Genomic DNA, 24681 nt, shown 5'->3' with positions numbered 1-24681 from the left:
ACGCGAGGTGGTGGGATACACTGCACCCTGGGCAGAGGCTCGCTGACGTCTCTCACCCCGCGGTCCGCACCCATGGAGCCGTGAACACACACGCGTACAGCTCTGAGAGGCACACGTACACTGCAATTTGACACATTTTCACTTTGAAAAAATAAAAGTGGGAATGAGGTCAGGAGTGAGAGATACAAAAGAGGTATCGAGACCATGGAAATCCATTTATGGACATATAGTATTGTGTGTAGATGAGAGAGATAGGAGTGGACACGTTGTATAAAGGAAGGGAATACCATATGCAGGACTCATAATATTTTGCTTTGAGAGGAGAGAAGACAGCCAGCGGGAGATATAACCCATATGGTATCCTGACAGATAGCTCAGTCCATACCGAGGAAACACATTTGAATTGGCCTTATAGAAGGGCAGGGAGACACCCAGACACAGCTCACATGATTATTCAGATAAAAGTAGAGAAACGAATTAACATCTGTTGAGCTCCCGCTAGTGCCAGATACTTTAAATGCATAGACTCAGAGACAGCCGCAAGAGAGATGTGAACCCTGGCTCACTGGGATCTAGTGAACCTGAGAGAACTCATTCAGAGACAACCTTCAAATGGGTCATATAAGTGAGCACACAGAATGAGACACACAAGTTTGTACAAGAGCCTGTAACATACAGCAGGAGAGACTTGTGGAGGGCACTCGCAGAGTTAGTTGGACGCATGAGTGTACATGTGAGGGCATATGTGTATACCCTCTAGAGAAGCATATGGTGAAAAATACAGACTTTGGGGATGTTGTATACACACAGAGATACTTTTCCTATGCACACAAAAATCCCAGGGATGTGTGTGTGGGGAGTGGGAAATGAGGGATGCAAGGGGATAAAAGAAATACAAAATTACATAGTACTTCCAGACAGGTGCACAGTCAGGGAAGAGACCAGTTCCAGGACTGAATGAGAGAGAGAGGCCCATCTGGGGGAAGCCAAATAGAAGGACTGGGCAGATACTGGAGAGAAGAAACACAGCCCTGCAAAATGGAGTGATGATAAGCTTGCCTGTTCCAAGATGAGGGTGTGGGAAGGGATGACAGTGGAGGAAGGTAGGTTAGGGAGTTTAAAGAAAGAAAAACACACAGAGGCTGAGAGAGGAAGAAGCTAGCATAAGAGGCCAAGCCATGGTCAGAAACAGACCCAGGGGGCAGAAAAATAGGCACACAGAGGGTGAGGAGAGGCATTGTTAAAGTCAGTGGATCTACCAGCCGCCCGTGGGGAGCAGCAGGCAAACTAGTCAACTTTGATAAGATTGATAGACACTATCCTACACCCAGCTGGGGAAGGGATAGGGTGAAGAGGGGGTGGTGTCCAGGGAAAGACCCCCAGTGCCCATTGATTTACATGATCACTGAGGGCCAGCCAACAGAGGACTGTTTACTTTCCTACCTTTTGTGTGGCTTTCGTTTCTACCTCCTACACCCTAAGATTTGCATGGCTAGGATTAAGGGTAGATTATTTTGACTCCAAAAGCCCCTACATTTATATACCAGTGTCTTCTAGGAGATTAGAGATCAAATATTATATTTGTTTCTCAACCTTTCACTTAGTTCATGGTTTTTTAAAATGATTTTATTTTAAAAAGTTAAAGCTCCTGACTGCTTCTGTTGCCTATTAATATTGTTATTATTTTTTCTCATCTCTGTGAATGCAAAGTAATGAGTCTGGTTAATCTATACAGAGGCAAAGGGAAAGGGAGAAGAATTTTTCCCCTGAGTCCCTCCACCTTCCTGAGTGTGGAGCCAGGTAGATTGAGTCATAGAAATGCTGGTGGTGGAAGTGGTGTGCAGTGGGAAGAGAAGAAATATGCTGACTTGGCCTTTGCAATTGGACACTGCCTTGTTTCTGACTTAACCAGCTCTTGTCCTGAGTATACACTGGTATACACTGGCACCTCAGTCCCAGAAATACTTCTTAACAGGCTAGGAAACACAAAAATTAGGGTGAGACTGTTACCCCAGTGGGGTGAAATGTAGGAAGCCAGTGGGGAAATAAGAAATGAGGGACATTTCAGGTTGATACAACAGAATCCTTGGGAGTATTCAGCTAAGCCTCCCACAAATATGTCCTCGGTGCCCTCCCCTCCTGTCAGCTCTGGCCAGACCAGGGCTCCTCTGTGGGGCACAATAACAGTTGCCAGGAGTAGACCTCTGCCTGAATTTTTATCCTCCCTGTAGAAGGATGTTTATTTCATTTTTTTCACCTTTCCTCATCAGAAATAGGGCTCATGATTTTAAATTGTAACTGTTCTTTTGCAATGTGTCAGCATGCCTTTGACCAACTGTGAGGAAGGTTCTAGTGGTCAGACCTAGTCTCTCACAGTTCCTGTGCTCAGACAGTGGGGTGCTTGATGCATGACAATAGTGTCAGTTTGTGCAAGATGATGACTATTATTGTCCCTCCTCTAAAGGCTGCTCTTTAAGGTCTAGGAATTTCATGGATTGATTTCCTAAATAAAGAATCAGAGTTCTTTAAGTCCAGATTATTTATTCATAAAATTCTAAACCCACATGATCTATAGCTTTAGGGAAGTGAGTTTTATTAAATTTTAAGAAACTATGATTTAGATGGAGTCCTAGTTTGCTTTGCGGGATAAGCACTGGACTGCTAACTACAAGGTCGGCATTTCAAACCCACCATCCACTCCTCAGAAACCCTATACGGTGGTCACTTTGAGTTGGGACGGACTCAATGATGCTTAACAAACAATATAGCATGCTTTAGACAGTTCATTAGCTAAATAGAGTAAATTAATTATTAGAGTTAGTGGAAACAGGATCTTTTTAAATTAGGAGGTCTTGGTTTTCTCAAGTTGTAATTCCTCACTCTTTCAAAACACAAACAAAATTAATTGATGTTTATTATTCAAGTTTTCTATTTTTAGAGAAGAGATAAAGAATGCTATCTTGGGAAACCTCCTAAAAAGTGATAGTGGGGGGCAGGGGGACACACTGTAAATCCAGGAAAGAGTTACAATTAAAGTAAATATCTTCTGAAAATTGTTTTCCACTCCGTTGAGTATGGAAACAGTTTCACATTGGTTGTCTATAAAATAGCATTAATTGAAAAACCATTTTCTTGATTTGCAAAATAAATTCAGATGTTAGGACAGATATCTAGGATGTATTGTAAAGCTGATTTAAAAAATAAAAATTAAATCTGTACAAATAGTTTTGTATGAGGGGACAAGTTACTAAGTAAAGAAATAAAGTCACAAATTACAACTTTATAATTTAGAATTATAATTATTCTAAATTTGTGTCTGTGATCCTGTGGAACATAAGCCCTACGTACTTTAAATGAACATATATTACAATAATTACAGATTTCTACCAAATGTATCCTAAAATTATATTTGAAATGAAAACTCAAAATTCTAAAATGCCATATTTTTAGATAATTTCCTCAGCAATGTAGCTGGTTTTATTTTGATATTTAAGTAATTCATTGGTAGTAACAAGAACCTTTTTCCCCCAAAACCAAACTGTATCAGCTTTATTAAAGATATTTTTCATAAACAATCTTGATATGTCAGGCAGGACATAGGCAGACATTGTTAACAGTATACAACACCTTTCAAACTCCCTTCCTTTTAATGAACTACCAAAATCAGAAAACTACTATAAGAAGCCCAACGAAGAAGTCTTCATTTGATGCTCTGAATAGGGAAAGTTTAGAGTGAGGATTGCTGGTTCACATTTAGCATGTTTAAAGCTTTTCACAATCCAATCCTGACTTTCAGAAACTGAAATGAAGATGGTAGAAATAGCTGTTTGAGGACTCACAAAAGAAAGAAAGAACGAGAAAGAAAGCGAGAGAGAGAGAGAGAGAGAGAGAGAGAGAGAAAGAAAGAAAGAAAGAAAAAAAGGAACTGCTGGTCTTTTGACAGATGCCACTGAGATGGCATCACTGGGAAGTACAGATTGTCTGACATACTGGGAACTAATTTTGGGGTTGTCAGGCCCAACAAGTGTCTTAGTTTATGGGAGTCAAGTCTATACTGAATTCAGAGATGGGGGAGAGGATATTGTGGGGCTGGGGAGGAGTTTTCGTTTTTCCACACTACAAGGCATTCGTGCCAAAGTGGCTAATGTGTGTCAGTGTCAGGGAATGCCTCCTGGGAACTAAGAAGTAGTCTCTAGAAGGGAAAGGAATTTTTTATGCATCCAGTAAACTGCAACGTCGGTGTGTGCCGTTAAGGCCGGCAGTTCTAACTCACCAGCTGCTCCTTGGAAACCCTGTACAGGGTCTCTATGAGTCTGATCCTGACCGAGTGGCACTTAACAACAACAAACAAGCCATCCATCTCCAGAGATGTTCTGTTAGTGGCACTTGCCCATGCCCCAAAAAAGCAGCAATGAAATGTTGCGTGTGCTAACAGCATAAATTTTTTTTAAAAAAGGTAAAACAAAATCCTGCATTTTTATAAAACTTGATTAAAAGTAGTATTTCAAATTTTATAGTCACCAGAAGCTCACAGTTTCAAAAGTGCACACACTTCACATGGCATCTCCAGCACCTTTAGCTCTCTGTGTCTGGTCTGTTTTGGTATCTCCGTTTTTTTGCAGTGTTCTCATCCTTGTCAGGATCAGCTTTCTCTTTTTTCCCTTTGGATACTTTCTCTCCCTTGTTGTTGTGTGCCAGCAAGTCAGTTCTCACCCATAGCGACCCTGTGTAGGGTTTCTGAGGAGTGGCTAGTGAGCTTGAATTGCCGACCTTGTGTTTCAAACTGACTTTGAAGTCCAGCGCATTAACCCACAGTGCCACATCAGGGCTTAGACTCTGGCTTTGGAGGCGCAGACTTAGCAGATAACCTTGCAAATCTCCTGTGGATCATCCTTCACCTTGACTTTATTTCCTTTAGCATCCCCCTTAGCTTTTCTCTTGGGTATGGCAGGGCACAGGTACTGGACACAGGAATGTGGTGGCACAAGAATTTTGGTCAATCTAAAGTTCCTTTTGTCCTATCTCTACACTGCTCGAATTACAAAAACCTTGTTGAAATTTCAGATTCTGTCATTGTTGAGCCCCTCCATGGTCAATGTAGTTTTTAAAGAACTGTTTACTCAAAGTTTCATAGGTGGTAATTAAAATACTATCAGGTTTACCCATCTACATCTACTCCTCTTATCAACTAACACATAATCTAACATTTCCATAGTAAGCGATCTACTATTTTGCACATTAACAATGGACATCTGACAGTAAAAAATGCTAAGGTGCTAGGCGAGAGAAATGCTGGCTGTGATGGTTAAGGTTATGTTCCACTTGGCTGGGCTGTGATTCTGTGGGTTGGCATTTATGGAATGATGTAATTTTGACAGTTAGAGAATCATGTGGTCACCCTCCATTTTCATATAATGCTGATTTTTGCTTAACATCCTGGTCTTTGTAATCTAACCATAGCAATGAGTGAGTAGTAGATGTTTTTACACCAAATGTCTTTGTATATTGTATTTGGGTGCAGGGATTGCTTGTTCTTTATCCCTGATGATCTGAAGGCAGATGCCTTTAAGGTACAAGTCTGTTAACACATTCCTTGTCAATTCTAACTATTGGCTTGAAGTAATTTTTTCCTGCCTTGCTTAGAATCATCTAGGAAAATGGTGGTATTTTGAAAACTTGTGTAAATACACATTTAAATTTTCACGAGGAACTGTCTTTCTCCATATTGTCAGATGCTATTATTTCTAATCAAAGTTGTTAAGTGCCATCGGGTAGGTTTTGACCCATGGTGACCCAGTATAGGGTTTTGAGGAGCAGCTGGTGAGCTAGAACCGCTGGCCTTGTGGTTCATTCTGACTTTGCAGTCTAGCACATTAATCCACAGTACCACACCAGAAGCATTATTTAAGCCTCTAAAGTTGTTGTCCTTCATAATAGCTCCCTTTAGTGTAGTAATACTTGGTCTTCACTGATTCCACAAGTCATGTGGCAGGTGATTTCCTTTGCCTTAGCCTTGCTTCTTGCAGGTGAACTTTACAGCATTTAATTGAATTTGGTTTTAAAAAGCACAGAAAACACTCATACTGTGCTTTTTCTTTATTTCTTCCCTTTTCTGTTTGCCCCTGAACAATTGAATGTGTTTGTGCACTGTTCCCTATAATCTGCCTTATAACTACCAAAGGCCACCACTTGAATATCCAGGCCTGCCGGCAGCGTTGCCACCACAATCTATTAGGAACTCAGGATGTGTTTATTAAGTAAAACACTTAAGTGTGCTCTAAAACATGCACTATACAAATATGTTGTTGTTGTTAAGTGCCGTCGAGTCGGTTCTGACCCATAGCGACCCTGTACAAGGTTTCCGAGGCTGTAAATCTTTACGGGAGCAGAACGCCTCATATAACCTGTGTTAATTTAAATAAGCTAATCTTACTGCCTTTTAACACAGACCCACATTTAGTGTGATCTTAATCTTAAAAAAAATTTTTTTTAATCAATTTTGTGCCCTATGTTGCCATACATATTTGTAAAGTTTATTCAAATGATTAGGTGCTCAAAGCAAAGGAGGGTGCGTCTCCAAGTGAAAAACAGTAAGCCAGATTGCCTAAAAGATAGACCGGGAACCTTGGCTCCAGAATTAAAAAGAGAAAGAACGAACATATGTGAAGGATTGGAACATGTTCAAGACCAGAATTTAAAAAGGAAAGGGGCGTAGAATTCTTGGAATGATTTACAGGAAAGCTTACCACGGACAATCACCAGATCCAGCCTTTCCATTTGCTCCATTTGCTCGAGGAAGCTGTGCTCATAGGGCTTACTAGGTAATTTATGACAAAGTCAACAAAAGGAAGAAAACAAGAATTTCAGCCAAACTGAAGCTGGGTCATTTTTAAGTTTTTGATGACCCTTTTCTCTCCACGAAGAGACTGAGGAGCTCTGTACCAGAGTCCAGTGCACATATTTGCCAGCTTTTCTCAACTGCATTTAGAGCATTTGAGAACATAGCCCTAAAATGTGATGAACTAAGTTTTAGAAGAAAGAAACCTTGACTATAAGTCTTTCAGAAAAGTATGTATATAACCTCACACTTGACTGTCCTGCATACCTCCGCTCCATACAGCATCTCTCATGACTTACGCAAAAATCTAGAAAAGCAGGTCTGGAATAGAATACAATAAATTAATGGCTGTGTCTTCACAACTAAAATGAAGCTGAAAGATTTTCCATGGATTGCTATCTCTGTCTCTTCTCTTCTTTTCTCTTCCTGTGCCTTCTCTTCTCTTTCTCTATCTATTTATCTATGTATATAGTTTCTGTTGTGGCATTATGGCTTTTGCAAGCCATGTTAAATCTTCAGGAAGAACTGGTTTAATGGCATCCACTAATGCTTTGCCAACAAAGGCCCAAACCAAGCTTTTCCGTGTTTGCAGTTTAATATAGAATATAAGAAGAGAGAGTCAGTATATTATTAATTAGGCTCTAAGCTTCTTAAAGGTTCATGAATCAAATTAACACATTGAATTGAACTCAGTCATATTTAAGAGAGGAAAGGCAGGTTGGAGCAGTTTGATTTCCATACTAAAATGTTTGGGTCTTACTCGTCAACCCCAGGAAGACAAGCAAAAACTTAATGTGATAATGAATTTGAGCTTTAGAATTATTCTGGTCTCAATGTACAGTATGAATATCAGATTCATCTGGAAGGAAGAAGACAAGGTAGGAAGAAATATGTGGTCCAGGCCAAAGATAGTGTCTAAACTAGGATTCTGGCGAGAGACATTAAAAACGGATAACATTTATAGAGTTTAACAACAGGTTTTTAAGGTAATGAGTTCAATTGTGATTTCCCACCCATGGAACTAGTATGGATACCCTTAATAGAAAAAGGGAAATCAGAAGCACTTGGGAGAGTCCATGGGAGTGTCCAAATAAAGGTGATAAGAGTCATTTTGCTGAATATTTACTCAATCTTTTGTTTGATAATGAAACAACTTAGGGTTGATTAGATTTTTTTTATTTGGGAAGTATATTTGCGTGTCTGGTGCTGGATAAGAGCAATGCTAATGCTATACTGCTTACATGCCTTACATAAATAAGACATTTTCATTTGGATGAAAACTTGGGAGATCATTGATGTTTTGAAGAAGGTGAAATTGTTGTTGTTCGTTGCCCTTGAGTCAATTCTAACTCATGTTGACTCTGTATACAACCAAATGAAACACTGCCCTATCCTGGCCATCCTCACAGTCATTGCCATGTTTGCTCCCACTGTAGCAACCACTCTGTCAGTCCATCTCCTTGAAAGTCTTCCTGGTTTTCACTGACCCCTCTACTGTATCAAATATGATGTCCTTCTTCAGGGACCGGACCCTCCTCATAACATGTCCAAAGTACATAAGAGAAACCTTGCCATCCTTACTTCTAAGGAGCATTCGGGTTGTACTTCTTCCAAAACAAATTTGTTTATTCTTCTGAAAACCGTGGTATATTCAGTATTCATTACCCAAACCATAGTTCAAAGGTATTAATTCTTGTTTGGTCTTGCTTATTCATTGTCCAGGTTTCACATGTATATGAGGCAATTAAAAAACCATGGCTCGGGCCAGGTGTACCTTAGTTCTCAAGGTGATAGACACACAGTGGAATATTACATTTTGAAGAATAATGATACATTCATGAACTGTCTCACAATGTGGATGAACCTGTTACTGTGTTGTTATTAAATGTTGCTAAGTTGATTTGACTTATAGTGACTCTGTATATGGTTTCTGAGGAGCACCTGGGTTTGAACTGGTGAGCTTTTGGTTAGCAGTTCAAGGCATATCCTGCAGCACCACACCAGGACTCCAGGAATGAACTGGAGGGCATTATGCTAGTGAAATTAGGTAGTCACAAAAAGGACAAGTATTGTATGATGCTACTATTATAAAAAGTCAAGAAAATGTTTACACAGAGAAAAAAACAGTTTTGATGATTTCTAGAAATGGGAGGGAGAGGGAAGGAAAACCACTAACTAGGCAGTACACAATTATTAACTGGGTGAAGGGAAAGGCAATACAGACAGTCCCCAGGTTATGAATGTCCAACTCCTGCTTACCTTGTTTAGCAGACTTTAAAATGGTTTGAACTGGCTTTGTCATGGCTGATGAAGTGAAACAACAGACCCAGATATTTACAATTTTGGTGATTCTTCATGGGAGCCAAAATGGCATTAACAGAAGGCTAAATAAGGACCGTATATACACACCTGTTCTGACTGATCTGTAAATCCTAAAATACACAGCTAGGAACGGATATTGTTAATACACAATAAGGGTGAGGTCAACGCTACATGATCAAGGCATAGAAAGACACTGGGGGATATGCACGATAACAATGGTAAATACTTTTACATATACAATCCTGAAATAACAGTAATCATTAATTTACTAGTGGACACATAAGTAGATACATAAACTGAACAGGAGAGTGATGGTATATGGGAGTATACTCATGAGCACTTACAGGGAAACACTATACAGGGTCGCTATGAATCGGAATCTACTCAACAACACTAACAATGACAACAATATATGTACCTAATTGTGTCACAGCTCTTAATTCTTCAGTAAATATACTTAATAGTGGGAATCCTGTTTCATACAGTAACTCTGTTTCTAACTTTTATAGAAAGCACCCTACCATTTTCCACAGTGGTTATGCCATTTTACAGTTTGACCAGAAGTGTATAAGAGGTCCAATTTCTCCAAACTTTTGCCAGCATTTGTTGTTTTATGTTTGTTTGTTTGTTTGTTTTCCCACTCATCATTGCTTTTATTGCCAGGGTGAGATCTCACTGCTGTTTTAATTTCCATCTATAATAGATAATGGTGGGGCCCTGGTGTGGCACTGTAGGATAAGCACCAGACTGGTAACTGCAAGGTCAGCTGTAGAAACCTACCAGCTGTTTTTGGAAACCCTATACAGAGCTGACTTGAAGGCACACAACAACACTAGTGTCTAATGATCATAGCATTTCTTCATGTGTTTGTTAGCTGCTTGAATGTCTTCTTTGCTGAAGTGTCTAGCATGTTCTTTGCCCATTTTTAAATTGGATTATTATTATTATTATTATTATTGAGGTGTTAAAGTTTTCCATATATTTTAGAAATTAGACCCTTGACCCGTAATGCCATTGCCATTGTTTTTTCCCTCTCAGTAGGTTCTCTTTTCCACCACTCACATGTCACTTTGTCACACTGCGTAGCTTGCTTGTTTTTGTGGTGCTGCAAGCCATGCCACCAGTATTTTAAATAACAACAGGGTCACCCATGGTGGACAGGAATCAGCAGAGTTTCCAGACTAAGACAGCTGACTAGGAAGGACAAGAGGCAGACAACTTCTGAATATTTAGCCACTAAAAGCCTTAAAAATAGGAGTGCCACTTAGCACCAGAAGACTGAATATTGAAACATGATGAAAAGAACCAGAATATTGTCAGTTGAAGTGCCAGACAATGGGCTTTCCAGCTGGAAGACACTCAGAATACAACTGGGAAAAGCAGCCTCCTCAAAGTAGAGTTGACAGTGATGATGAAAATGGAGTGAGTACAACTTTCAGGACCTTCATTTACTGATGGGGTACAACTCAAAATGAGGAGAAACAGCTGTAAAAATCAGAACATGGAATGTACTAAGTATGAATCTAGGAAAAGTAGGCCATCCCGACTTCTAAGGAGCATTCTGGCTGTACTTCTTTCAACACAGATTTGCTTGTTCTTTTGATGATCCATGGTACTTTTCATATTCTCCCCCAACACCATAACTCAAATGCACCAAGTCTTCCCCGGTCTTCTTTATTCATTGTTCAACTTTCACATGCATATGAGGTTATAGTAAATGGCTTAACTTGGGTGAAGTACACCATAGTCCACAGACCAATGTCTTTGCTCTTGAACCTTTAAAGAGGTCTTGTGCAGCCGATTTGCCTAATGCAATACATCATTTGATTTCTTGACAGCTGTTTCCATGAGTGTTGATGATTGATCTGAGCCAACTGAAGTCTTTGACAACTTCAGTCTTTTCTCTGTTTATCTTGATGTTATTTTTAGCCATGGTGAGGATTTTTGTTTTCTTTATGTTGAGGTGCAACCCATATCAAAGACTATGGTTTTTGATCTTCTTCAGTATTTTAAGTCCTCTTCACTTTTCAGCAAGCAAGATTGTATCATAAGCATATCACAGATTGTTAATAAGTCTTCCACCAGTCCTGATGCCATGTTCTTCATATAATCCAGTTTATCAGATTATGTACTCAGCATACAGATTGGATAAGTATATGTTGAAAGAATACAACTGTGGCACACACTTTGCTTAATTTTAAACCATTCAGTGTTCCCTTGTTCTGTTCAAACAACTATTTCAAACAAGCACAATAAAATGTTCAGGAATGCTCATTCTCTGCAATGTTGTCCATACCTTGTCATGATCCACACAATTGAGAGCCTTTATGAAGTCCATACAGCACAGGTAAACATCTTTCTGGTATTCTCTGCTTTCAGGGAAGATCCCTCTGATGTCAGCAATGATACCACTTGTTCCACGTCCTTATTGGACATCTTCAACCTCTGACAGTTCCCTGTCAATATACTTCTGCAGCTGTTCTTGAATTATCTTGAGTAAAATTTTACTTGCAGGCTATATCAATGATATTGTCTGATAATGTCCACATTCCATTGGGTCACCTCACTTTGGAATGGGTCCAAATATGGCTGTCTTTCAATCAGTTGGCCAGGTAGTTGTCTTCCAAATTTCTTGGCATAGATTATTGAGTGTCTGCAGTGCTTCATCTCTTTGTTGAAAGATTTCAATTTGTATTTCAACACTTCCTGGAGACCTGTTCTTTGCCAATGCCTTCAGTGTACCTTGGACTTCCTCCTTCAGAATCATTGGCTCTTGAGCATATGCTACCTCTTCAAATGGTTGAACATCAACTATTTCTTTTTGGCACAGTGACTGTATACCATCCATCTTCTACTGATGCTTTTTTTGGTCTATAGAATCCTTTATTATTGCAAGTTGAGCCTTGTATTTTTAATTCAGTTCCTTCAGGTTGAGAAACGCTAAGTGTGCTCTTCCCTTTTAGTTTTATAACTCCAGATCTTTGCACATTTCATTATAATAATTAACTTTATCTTCTTGAGCTATCCTTTGAAATTTTCTATTCAGCTCTTTTACCTCTTCATTTCGTCCATTTTCTTTGGCATCGCTATGCTGGAGAGTAAGTTTCAAAGTCTCTTCTGACATCCATTTTGGCCTTTTCCTTTTTTCTTGTCTTCTTAATGGCCTCTTGCTTTCTTCCTGTACGATGTTCTCGATGTCATCCCACAAATATTCTGGTTTTGGTAATTAGTGTCTAATTCATCAAATCTGTTCTTCAGATGATCTCTAAATTCAGGTGGGATATGTTCAAGGTCATATTTTGGCTCTCATGGACTTTTAAAAATTTCCTCTGTTTCAACCTGAACTTATATGCGCAATTGATGGTCTGTTCTACAGTCTGCCCCTGGCATTGTTTTGGCTGATAATATGGAGCTTTTCCACTATCTCTTTTCACAGATGTAGACAATCTGATTTCTGTGTTTTCCATCCGGTGAGGTCCATGTGTATAGTTGTCTTTTATGTTATTTTAAAAAGATATTTGCAATGAATAAGTAAGTTATTGATCTTGGAAAATTCTCTCATGAGATCTCCAGCATTGTTTATATTACCAAGGCCATAATTTCCAATAACTGATCAATCCTTCCTCTTTGTTTCCAGTAATTATAATGCATCTTGATTGCATGTTTGATCAATTTCAGACTGAAGAAGTTGATAGAATTCTTCAACTTCATCATTACTAGCTTTAGTGGCTGGTATTTAATTTGAATAATAGATGTATTAACTTATTTTCCTTGTAGTCTTATGGCTGTTATCGTAAGACAGACAGTGTTTTACTTCAACATAGATCCTGAAACGTTCTTTTTAAGGATGAATGCAACCCCATTCGTCTTCAATTTGTCATTCCCAGCTTAGGAAACCATGTGGTCGTCAGATTCAAAATTACCAATTAGAGTCCATTTTAGCTCGTTAATGCCTAGAGTATTGATTTTTATGTGTTCCATTTCATTTTTGACAACTTAACCATTTTCCTAGACTCATACTTCATACATTCCATGTTCTGATATTAATGGATGTTTGCAGCTTCTTCTCATTTTGAGTTGTGCCCCATTAGCAAATGAAGGACCCAAAAGCTTTACTCCATTTGCATCTCAACATCAACTCTACTTTGTGAAGGCAGCTCTTCCTCAGTTGCATTTTGAGTGCCTTCCAACCTGAGAGGCTCCTTTTCTGGCACAGCATCTGACAATTTAGTGCCCATCATCATATATTCATAAGGTTTTCAGTGACTAAATATTCAAAAGCAGTCTGTCTCTCCTTCCTAGTCTGTCTATATGGAAGCTCGTTTGAAACCTGTCCATCATGGGTGACCCTGCTGGTGTTTAAAATACTGGTGGCTTAGCTTCCATAATCACAGCAACACACAGTGTACTACTTTATGGCAAACTGACAGATGAGTGGTGGATCCTAGGCATTAGTGAGCAGAAATGGATTGGTATTAGACATTTTGAATCTGACAGTCACATGGTTTTCTATGCTGGGGATGACAAATTGAAGAGAAATGGCATCTCATTCATCATCAAAAAGAATCTATCTTGAATTTCAAGCTCTATCTTGACATACAGTGTTATCTGTAATGGGATAGTAACTATACACCTATAAGGAAGACCAAGGAGCTCTGGTAGCGTAGTGGTTATGAGTTGGGCTGCCAACCTCAAGGTCAGCAGTTCAAAACTACCAGGGGTTCCGCGGGAGAAAGATGAGGCGTTCTGCTCCTGTAAAGATTTACAGCCTTGGAAATACTGCGCAGGGTCACTATGAGTCAAAACCGACTCCATGGTACTTAACAACAACAAAAGAAGACCAAAGTGGTATGGTGCCGTAGGATAAGCACTCAATCTTAATGTCAGTTTAAACTGCAAGGCCGGTGCTTCATGCTTACCAGCTGCTCCTCGGAAACCCTATACAGAGTTGCTGTGAGTGGGAACTGACTCAGTGGCACTTAACAACAACATAAGGAAGTCCACTATTCTTCAAATTTACTCAATAACCACTAAAGCCAGTAATAATGAAATTGAAGAATTCTACCAACTTCTTCAGTGCAAAATTGTTCAAACATACAGTCAAGATATATTGATACATGTTTTGACTCTGCATCTTGCTCATTTATTTGAGCCACTCTCTCGTTTCTTGGTGTAAGCTAAAATTGCCTGCTGTCTGCTCCTCGGAAACCCTATTCAGGGTCGCTATGGGTCATAACTATCTCAAGGGCACTTAACAGCAACAACAGGATTGTTGTGTTTGTTAAAAAAAAATACAGTCATTGGGTCCAGAGAGGAGTAATCTCTGCTGGGTTCCTGCTATTCAAGGAACTCACAAGGTGGTTGTAGAATGGCTGTGAGAGCAGAATTCCTGGTCATAGATGATGCTCCTATTCTCCTATTGGTTCGTTGTTATCACTTTTAAGAGTACTCAATCCAGAAGTAGTTTGTGGGGGTTCTTGATGGAGCTGGCTTCAGTGTTTGCTAGGACCACAGGGAAGGTGGAGGTAGAATGACTAGTTAACTGCTGGCCACGTAGGTCTGGAGCTGAGCCCATCTGAATCCAGGTACCAGTGCAGCTCACCAAGTGGTGCAGCTGGCTCCCAACTTACACTGACATAGCTCCCAGCCATGTCGCTCCAAACTGGAAAGCAGGGTCTGTGCTGGCGGTGGATGAGGATGGGAGCTAGCCACACCTCTGGTCACCAGGGGTATGTGGGTTAAAAGAAGACATTGCATCTTTCCTGTCACCTGATCAAATCTGCTTTGTCAGATTTCCTTCTGCTGCCAACACTGTTCACAAGATGGTCACACGGCGTCTAGACATTTATTCACCAGTCAGTCTTCCTCTCTTGCTGTCCCTGCTTGGTGTCTCCTCCTAGCAAGCACTCCATCCACCTCTTTAATCTTTCTTCTGAAGTTCAGAGTGCCAGAATTTTTATCTCTGTCTGTTTTATTTTTTCTCCTATCTTTGTTGTAGAGGGTTTGTGTAGTGCCTCTGCCTAATCTATCTTCTCTTTTGATTTCTTGATTGCTGCTTCCATCATGTTTATTGTGGATCCAAGTAAAATGAAATCCTAAACAACTTCAGTATTTTTTTCTGTTTATCATGGTGTTGCTTATTGGTCCATCTGTGAAGATTTTTGTTTTCCTTACATTGAGGTCCATATTGAAGATTGTATGTAGCCTTTGATCTTCACCAGTAAGTACTTCACTGTTACCTTTTCAGCAAGCTGGGTGATGTCTTCTGCCTATTGAAGGTTGTCAATGAGCCTTCTTCCAGTTTGATTCTCTGATCTTCATATAGTCTAGTTTCTTGAACAATGTATTTAGCATGCAGATTGAATAAGTCTCTTGAACGTATGCAACCCTGATACAAACCTTTCCTGATTTTAAACCATACAGTATCCCTTTGTTTTGTTCAAAAATGTACCTTTTGGTCTATGTACAGATTCCCATGAGCACAATTAGATTTCTTTCTTTCTTTTTTCTTTTCTTTTTTTTTTTTTTTATGTTTTGTGAATTATGTGATAGTTTGCATGAGAGAACATTAGCTTTACATTCATCCGTTCGTATATTGTTTCATTGACATGGTTACAATCTCCTCCATGCATCATCAACCAACCAAAGGGTATATACCCTGCAAGCCTGCCCCCCAGTCATCAGCACACAGCTTTGATTCTAGAGTCCCCAGCCGCTCCATCTCTCCATGTCATCGTCTCTGCCTCCATTTCTGGCGTCACTGTTTCTCTGGGCATAATTAGTATTCTTGAATTCACATTCTTCACAGTGATATCCATAATTTGTTGTGATATACACAGCTGTGAATAGCATCGGAGCATTGTCTAGTACAGTGCCAAAAGATGAACCCCTCTTGACAAAATACCAGTTGGGATGTTTCAACAAACAGATGCATTGCTGGGAGCACTAACCGGTCTTTGCCATGAAATTTGGAAGATACTTACCTGGCCAACTAACTGGAAAAGATCCATGTTTTTTCCCATTCCAAAGAAAGGTGATCCAGTGGAATACAGAAATTTTCAGACAATGTTAATATCAATAATGCCTTTGTTGTTGTTGTGAAGTGCCATCAAGTTGGTTCCAACCCATAGCGACCCTGTATAGGGTTTCCAATGAACAGCTGGTGAGCTTGAACTGCCAACCTTGCCGTTCAAACGGCTGTGCAGTCTGGTGCATTAACCCAGAGTACCACACCAATAATGCCTTATGCAAGTAAGATTATGCTGAAGATAATTAAAAACAAACAAACAAACATAACGGTGGCAGCAGTGCATTGACAGGAAACTCAGAAATCCAGTGGGATTCAGAAGAGAACATGGGAAGAGAAGTACCATTTTTGATGTCAGTTGAATCTTGGTTAAGCAGAGAATATCCATTTACCTGCTTTATTGTTAGATGGACTAAATCTTCATTTTGAGTAGGACTTTGTATTGTTTGTATTTTAATAGACTTTCTTCATGAATGATTTTCTCCATAAATTGTACATAAGACCAACAGACAATATAGGTAGTAATGAAAATCTAATTTGATTTTTAACATGAAGACTAGTCATTCTGTGCTTCATATCCCTATTGATTATTGAAATACTAAATGGGAGTCCTTGGAAACCCTATACAGGATTGCTACAAGTCAGAATTTAAAAAAATTTTTCCAGATTACCCACACTTCTGTTTTGGTATTTTGATGATGTTTCTTTTTCATTTGACAGTGTCTTTGTGAAAAACAAAACAATGAGTCATGAGTACATAAATTTTTGTTATACATATGAATTGAACTAGTTATGGGTGCTTGGTTCATGGTCTGTGGAGGTGTAACCTTGATGAGAGAAGACTTTTCCACTAAACAATGAACCTATTCAAGGGTGAAGCCAAGCCTATTGAGAAGTCTTTCTTTCTTTCTCTCTCTTCTTGTTTCTCTCTCTCTCTCTCTGTCTCTCTCTCTGTCTCTCTCACATACACACACACACACATAGTAGGATGATAACTCTCATAATGCTCTCTGTTAAGATTAAACATGCGCCATAGGATCTAAATATGTTTACCTGAAAACTTAAGTGACGGTAAATTTTAAATAGTATTTAATTAGTATCATTGTAGTGAAAACTGAACAGAGTATTTTAAGATGTTATTTTTCTTTAATAAAAGAGAGAAGTTACAATTATGAGTATCACATACTCATTTACTCATTCAGTGAATATCTACTGATCTTTTAGCATGTGCCAGACAAAGAACTAGGCATTGGGAAATTGAAGCTAAATAAATCATAGCTTGTCCCTGTCATCAAGAAAGGGTTGTGGTTTAGTAGAAGCAGGCAGATAAGTTAAAAAAAAAAAAAAAAGTAAAGCAATAGTAGATTCTTGTTCAAATGGAACACCAAAATAAAGATGCATTTTTAAGGATGTGAAAATAGTCCGTGTCCCTTCTGCATACTCTTCTTCAGTTGAGCTTGTGTTTCCATATGTTCCTGAGGTTTCACCTGGCAAGATCCCATATTACCAAGTTCAGTGGTCATGTCTCAGTTCCTCTCTTATGTAAAGTTAGCAGTGTTCTATCTTGTTTACCACTCCCTTCTATTAGAATATTTTCCTGAATTTTTTGTTACCTCACTTTGCATTCCCTCTCATTGTCCTCTGCTGACTTTCCACTTCACAACTGGCCACCAAATGTTGGGGATCCTGACTTTCTTTCCTTATGTACTAGGGGGCATCTTAAAATTTATGGAAAAATGGAGTTAAAGGATCATGGAATTTTTCCACAGACTTCTTGTAAACCCCTCATATTTTCATTCTCTACTTGAATAGCTGATTCTTGGATTTAAATGCCATCTTTATGTTAATGCCCTTCCCCCAAGTATTTATCGCCAACTCTGACCATTCCTCTTATTTGTCTTCTCATTGAAGCTTAAGAGGCACCTCAAACTTAAAATACCCAAATATAGCTCTTGATACCACTCCCAAAACCTACAATATGTATGGGTTCTTCCAAAAAAGAAAAATGTGTATTATGAAGGGTGATGCATAGATTGCTTTTTTTTTTTCACATTAAAACCAACTCATTCTAACTTATCAAAGCATGTATGAACAAAACTGAGAAAGATAGGACATTGGTTTGCTAAAATTGAAGCAAGAACAAACATCACATTTATGATTTGGGTGGAAGAATAGTGAAATCACTATTTCTTATTATTTTATGAAATGTGTGTGGATACAGTACCCCAAAGAAATGAACAGTTCACAAATGGATGATGTGTTTTTATTTTTAAAAAAAGGCAGTGAGAAAATGTTGATGATAAAGTCCACAGCGACAGACTATCCATATCGGTTTGCAAGGAAACAGTCTTGTTCGTGCCCTAACTCAAGAGTATGGACAACTGTAGAAACAGTAGTCGTCTCAATTGGTTGACATCTCAATTGGTTACACAATTATGATGGAGTGGCTGCCAAAGCTATTGCACCCAGATTAGCTGCAGGCAAGAGCACAGCTTCCATGGCAATTTTAAACCAGTGGGATCTAGGTCCTGAAGCATTTCTTGGAAGAATTGTTAACAGGAGATAAAATATTGCTTTACCAGTATAATCCCAAAGACAAAGCACAAAGTAATGGCTACCAGAGGTGGATGGGCCCATTCAAAGCAAAAGTTAGACCAGTCAAGAGTAAAGATCGCAGAAACAGTTCTTGGGGGATGCTCAAGGCATTTTGCATGTTGACTTTCTGGAGGGTCAAAGAATGACAACTTCTGCTTGTTATAAGAGTGTTTTGAGAGCATTAGCTACCACTTTCCCAGAAAAATGTCTGGGAAGGCTGCAACAGAGACCCTTTTCCACTCTGTCACTGATCCTGCTCATTCCTTTCAGCAGAGACACTTTTTGTGAGAGTTTCATTGGGAAATCATTAGGCATACATTTGCAGTCCTGATTTGGCTCCTTTTGATTTCTTTTTATATCCTAATCTTAAGAAATCTTTCAAAGACACCTATTTTTCTTCAGTTAATACTAGAATGTAATTGCATTAGCGTGGTTAAATTCCCAGGACCTTCACTTCTTTAGAAATGGGCTAAATGGCTGTTAAGTTTTTATTTTTATCCTTTAATTCCATTTTCCATGAACTTTTTGAAATCCCTTTGTATCTGAATGTACCTGTCTTACTGAGTTGTAGTAATCTTCACCTAAGAATTGATTGGTAATCTTTGATTTGTCTCCTCTTTTAGTCACATATTTGGTCCATTAGCAAGTCTTAGCAATCTTCAAAACACCCAGAATCAAACTGTTTTTGTTACTGTCATTCCATTCCCAGCCCAGTCTCTTTAGGACACTGTAGTGGATTCCCAGCTCGGTTCCAAACTTCAGCTTTTCCCAGCATAACCCATTCTCCACACAGCAGCCAGAGAGCTCTTCTTTTTAAAGCATTACATATACTTGTGTATGAAACCCTGGTAGTACTGTGAGTTAGGTGTTGGGCTGCTCTCCACAAGGTCAGTGGTTCATGCCGCTAGCTATCCTAAGGGAGAAGGATGAAGCTGTTTGCTTTTGTAAATAAAGACTTCCAGTCTCAGAAACTTATATAGAGTTCCTGTGAGTTTGAATTCACTTGATAGCGGTGAGTTTGCTCTCTTTTCCTGCCTAGGTGATTTCAGTTTTTCTTATTACAATAATTAAAATATAATTTTCAGAGGTTTTTCTTTTGAGTGATACTATAAAGAACAAAAATTAAAATAACTTCAAATAAAACCATACCACAAGTTCTTTTAAGAAAGAAAGATAATATATTTTATATAGGTGGTATCCAGGAAAAATTGTAGTACTTTTTATTATTTCATTGCTCAAAACCAGAAGCAATCCCATTGCCTCAAGTAATTCCCCACTTATTGACCCTATACGTTACAGAGTAGAGCGCCACCTTAAGGTCAGTAAAAATTGACTGTAATCTTTATGGAAGCAGGGCTTTCTGCTGCTTATAAAGATAAGCAATATGTAAGTCATTAAGAGATGGCTTATAAAAACCTTTATGATATAAATAACTTTCATGTATATAATTCCAAAGAAACCTTCTTTCCCACTCTAAAGAAATCATGCCAAAATTGCATTAAATATTCATATTACTTTTATAACCCTGATATTACTAGACTGTACTTCTTGAATGATTTTTTGTTTGGTTTTTAAGATGCAGCAAGAGGCATATGCCCTGGAAATAAGTGTATGTGAATTTCTTCATTTGTAGAGTGGTTTTTATTGTACTCATACTGGCTTTTCATGACAGGTGTCAGGAGCACAACCCAACTTCAGAGTGTTTTAGTATTGCCCACACTTCAGAGTCCCAGTGATGAGCACTGTACTGCTAGCTGCAAAGTCAGCCTTGCAAACCCACAACCTGCTCCTTGGGAACTTTATTCAAGGTCACTCGGCATTGAAACCTCCTTGATGCCACTGAACAACACTTTTATGCTTAAGAATACCTTATATTTCATAAGAGGTACAACAATTCAAAGAGCTCAAAACCAGTGAAACTCTTGGACTTGAGCAATCATTTTACTGCAAGTTGTTTAAGCATTTAGAAAAGGGAGTTTCCCTAGCTAGTTCCATAATCTGCTGTGGGTTGTTAGCTGGATGTAGATACCAGATCACTATCTTACTTATAGTACAAATACTGCTCAGTTAAGCCTTAGAGTTACTTGATTTTCAAAAGAACTACTAGATGCAAATATTTAATTAAAGGTAAAAATCTAAAGTTGAAGCCCTACTGAAACTCATTTTTAATGGAATGTACTTAGTTAATTAAACACTGTTTAAAAGCATGCCATATCATATTGGCCACCCACAATTTTATTATCTTTTAAATTTGAGTTGCCCTTTTTTTTACCAAAAAAAAAAAAAAAAATACAATGAGTTCAGGTCATGTTTGTGCAGATAACTTTAAGTTAAACAACATTTGGATGAAAAAATAACACACTTAAGGCATGTTCTTATAATGGTGTTGACTTTTTAAACTTATTATTTCTGGTAGGTATCCCATTATCCTGTTCTAAGTGGTGCTGAGTTCTAGCTGTATCCGCCTGTTGAATTTTTAAAATGCATTAAAGAAGTATAGCCTCGTACATAATATAAGGTCTTGTTTAAACTCAGGATTAAAATTAAAGCATTGATTAAGTACTTTTCTAGGTTTTCAGATGCCTTGAAGAAATTTTTCAGTAATAACTTAGTTTTTCAGGACAATTTAGTTTGTCCTGTTTGGATAAGCACCTGTATTATTTCATAGGTGAAGGTTTTATTGTCTTTTTAAAATGACAAATAATAGCACAAATATTTGTTTCTGTATTGCATGTGGTTCTTAATAGCAAAAGACTAGCATTTTTTTTTTTTTTTTTTTAGTTTTAATTCTATAAAAAAATGATTGCCATGAGTCTGCGGCAGTACTTTTCCTTGGAAACCAAATGCCGTAACTGAGTGGGTAGATAGAGTCTTCTTAGTCCTCTTGTGGATAAACATTGGACTGCTAACCACAAGGTCAACAGTTAAAAACCCACCAGCTGCTCCTGGTAAATACTATACAGGGTCACTATGAGTTGGAACGAACTCAGTTCAGCACTCTTTTAGGGTAGGGTTTTTTATTATTATTATTGTAAATCTTTATTTTCAAATTATATGAAGAGACAATTTTCCCTGAAAATGAAGACATCAATTTAGTGCAAAATACAAGTGAGTCAGTAGGAGGCTTTTTGGAACATTAATGCATGGATTTGCACAGTGGTTTCCAATCTTGGTTTGTCATGACAATTTTCTGAGAAGGTATGGATTTTAGAGTTTCACCATATACCTATTAAAACAAAAATTTTAAAGTTGAGCAGTCTGTTCGTTTAGGGACAATATTAGACAAGTTTGGGAGAAACAGTTTTAACCTGGGTTCTTTGCATTTTTGGTTATATTTCATTATCAATGACAAACTGGTTGAATTTAGTGAATTTCTGTTCCTTATGTATATATATATATATATATATATTTTTTTAAGGTTTTTATTGTGGATTGAGTGTAAGTTTACAGGGCAGATCATCAGTTTTACATTCAACAAATTATATACCTTGTTTCATTACAATGATTATAATCCCCTCCATGTACCATCAGTTAATAGTATTTCTCTGTATTCACTTTAACTTAAAAAAAAAAAAAACAAAAAAACCACTCAGGCATATTTAATAATTTACACCTCCAAAGGGCATGTTCTGCAAGTCTGCCTCCTGACCACTGGCTCTTAGTCCTTCTCTTCCCATGAATCTAGAGTCCTTCCACGTCCCCATCTCTGCATCTGTCTCTGGCTTCACTGCTTCTATGGATAAGGTCCCACATTCTGCTTGTGCTGTTCTCCCTTGATGGTCCTGGGGTCCTCTGTTTCTAGACTGTAAGTTTAACCACTCCGTATTTTTGTTACAAAACTTCTACCTTTACAATTGTGACGATTGCAGTTAGTCATGATAATTATCCACCATTGAATCATACAAATCTTATCCCTATCTCTTTTTCACCAGACCCATCTAGACAAGATGAAAACTATTAAGTGGGGACCCACACACTATTAAACTAAACTCCCTCTTTATACCTTGTAAGCCAGTCATTTCATGCCTTTATCTCCCCTTCATTTTCGGTAGTCAATGTTCAAGTTGCCCGTCTCTATCTACCTCTCACTGATATTTGATGTGAAGACTCCTCCCATCTTTGTTGGTGTTTAGAGGTACTACCTCCATGAGTATAGGTCAAGTTTATCAAATTGTAACAGTTTATCTTTGTTTTCCTTTGTCCAAAAAAAAAAATAAAAATTCTTTTTTTTGGTAATCTTCCTCTAGTCGAATTCTGATAATCAAGCCTTCGAGGCTAGGTCAAATGGATACTGTCTGCAAGTTTAGGTGTTCTTGTGTATCTTCCCCTCACTTCATATCAGCTGGATGCTTCACTCTAAGCTCTATCACTCTGTGGCTATGTCCTTGTCCATAGGCTCAAGTGTCCCTAGATCTCACCACACTTTGGACCAACAGCCCTTCCTCTTTTCTCTCTCAACTCCAGGTCAACGGGAGTCAATGGACTGTGGTTGAACTCAGCCCATGTCTTCATTGCTGCCTTTCCCCATCTTCCACTCACCAGTAGACCAATGGGGTTGCCAGCAAGCTTACATACCTGTTCATGTGTTCCCTTTGATTTTCAATGTTAGAGGGGAGTTTGTCCTGAAGAAACTTGATTGCTTGCCTTGATGTCTTCCTGGCAAACAGCTTGCTTATTTTTGTAGTAGCCAGTCATGCTGACATTTTTGTTTTAGATTTTTCCTGATGATCTTTCTTTGAACATGCATCTTCTGTTGCTCTAGCAATTCCAGGCTGGTCTGCTTGTCCTTGCTAGTGGAAATGTTCCACTTCATAAGGTTCTAGATGGGACTCAGGATTCCACCTAAGATCCTATACTATGCAAAGGCTTTGCAAGAGGCCTATTTCACTGGGCACGTTCTAGAACCCCTTTGAGGTATTCCAACCAGTTATAGGCTGAAGACAGACTTACAAGTTTTCTGTAATCATGTTTCCCAACATTCCTTTCTGTCCCATTCAAGTGTCTATTTTATAATAGTAGGCAAGAGAAACCAATATTCATAAGACATTCAAGCATTTTAGTATTATTTCTCCTTTTCAAACTATGCCTAGATCTCTGTATCATAGAGCCCTGTTGTTCCAAGTTTGAGCATGTACCACTATTTACCTCTGTCCCATTTAGGCCATACGAACCTGTCTCAGTGTTCCCCTATCGATCTTGTTCTTCCACCTCCTCTCCCTTCTTGTATTGCCCTCCCCAACACCCGAACTACCCCACTGTTGTGGTTACCGTATATTCCATTAACTTTTCCTCCATTTACGACAGTCTGTTTTATCCTGTAATCTACCTGACCTTCTCACCACCTGGAGCTCTGTTCCTCTTTTTACCTTCTTTCACATTGTAATTGTTTTGGTCTTAGGCTGACCTAGATCCCCAGTTCTTATATTTTTATTCATTTCTTGATTCTTCCATTTGTCGATTAAGTTCTGACTGATGCTGCCACCATATGTCATTCTCTGGTTGTTGGTTCTCAGGCCACACAGAACTCCCATTAGGATATTTTTCATCACAGGATTGGCTTTGGCAAAATGTCTTAGCTTCTATTTATCCTGGAATGTTTGAGTGCACCTTCGTTTTTGATTGACGGTGTTGCTGGGTAGAGGATTCTTGGGTGGTAGGTTTTTTTTCTTTCAGGGTTTTAGATATGTCTCCCCATTGCCTTCTTGCCTACATGGTTTCTGTAGAGAGATCTGAGCTTAATCTGATTTGCTTGCTTTTATATATTATGCTTTTCTTTTCCCTAGCTGCTTTCAGGATTCTGTCCTTATCCTTGATTTTGGAGAGCTTGATTTATATATGTCTTGGTGATTTTCTTTTAGGGTCTATCCTTTCTGGGGTTCATTGAGCTTCTTGAATGCTT

General features: G+C 38.6%; 1 protein-coding gene across 1 annotated transcript in view; it reads left to right on the top strand.

Moving 5' to 3' along the window:
• Positions 1-24681, top strand: part of ELL2 (elongation factor, RNA polymerase II, 2) — a 107415-nt gene that overhangs the window by 961 nt on the left and 81773 nt on the right. The gene's annotated exons all lie outside the window — the stretch shown is intronic.

The sequence above is a fragment of the Chrysochloris asiatica genome, unplaced genomic scaffold (assembly GCF_000296735.1).
Source record: "Chrysochloris asiatica unplaced genomic scaffold, ChrAsi1.0 scaffold00111, whole genome shotgun sequence".
NCBI lineage: Eukaryota > Metazoa > Chordata > Mammalia > Afrosoricida > Chrysochloridae > Chrysochloris > Chrysochloris asiatica.
The sequence above is the reverse complement of the archived record's forward strand: the minus strand, read 5'-3'. Positions and strand labels throughout refer to the sequence as shown.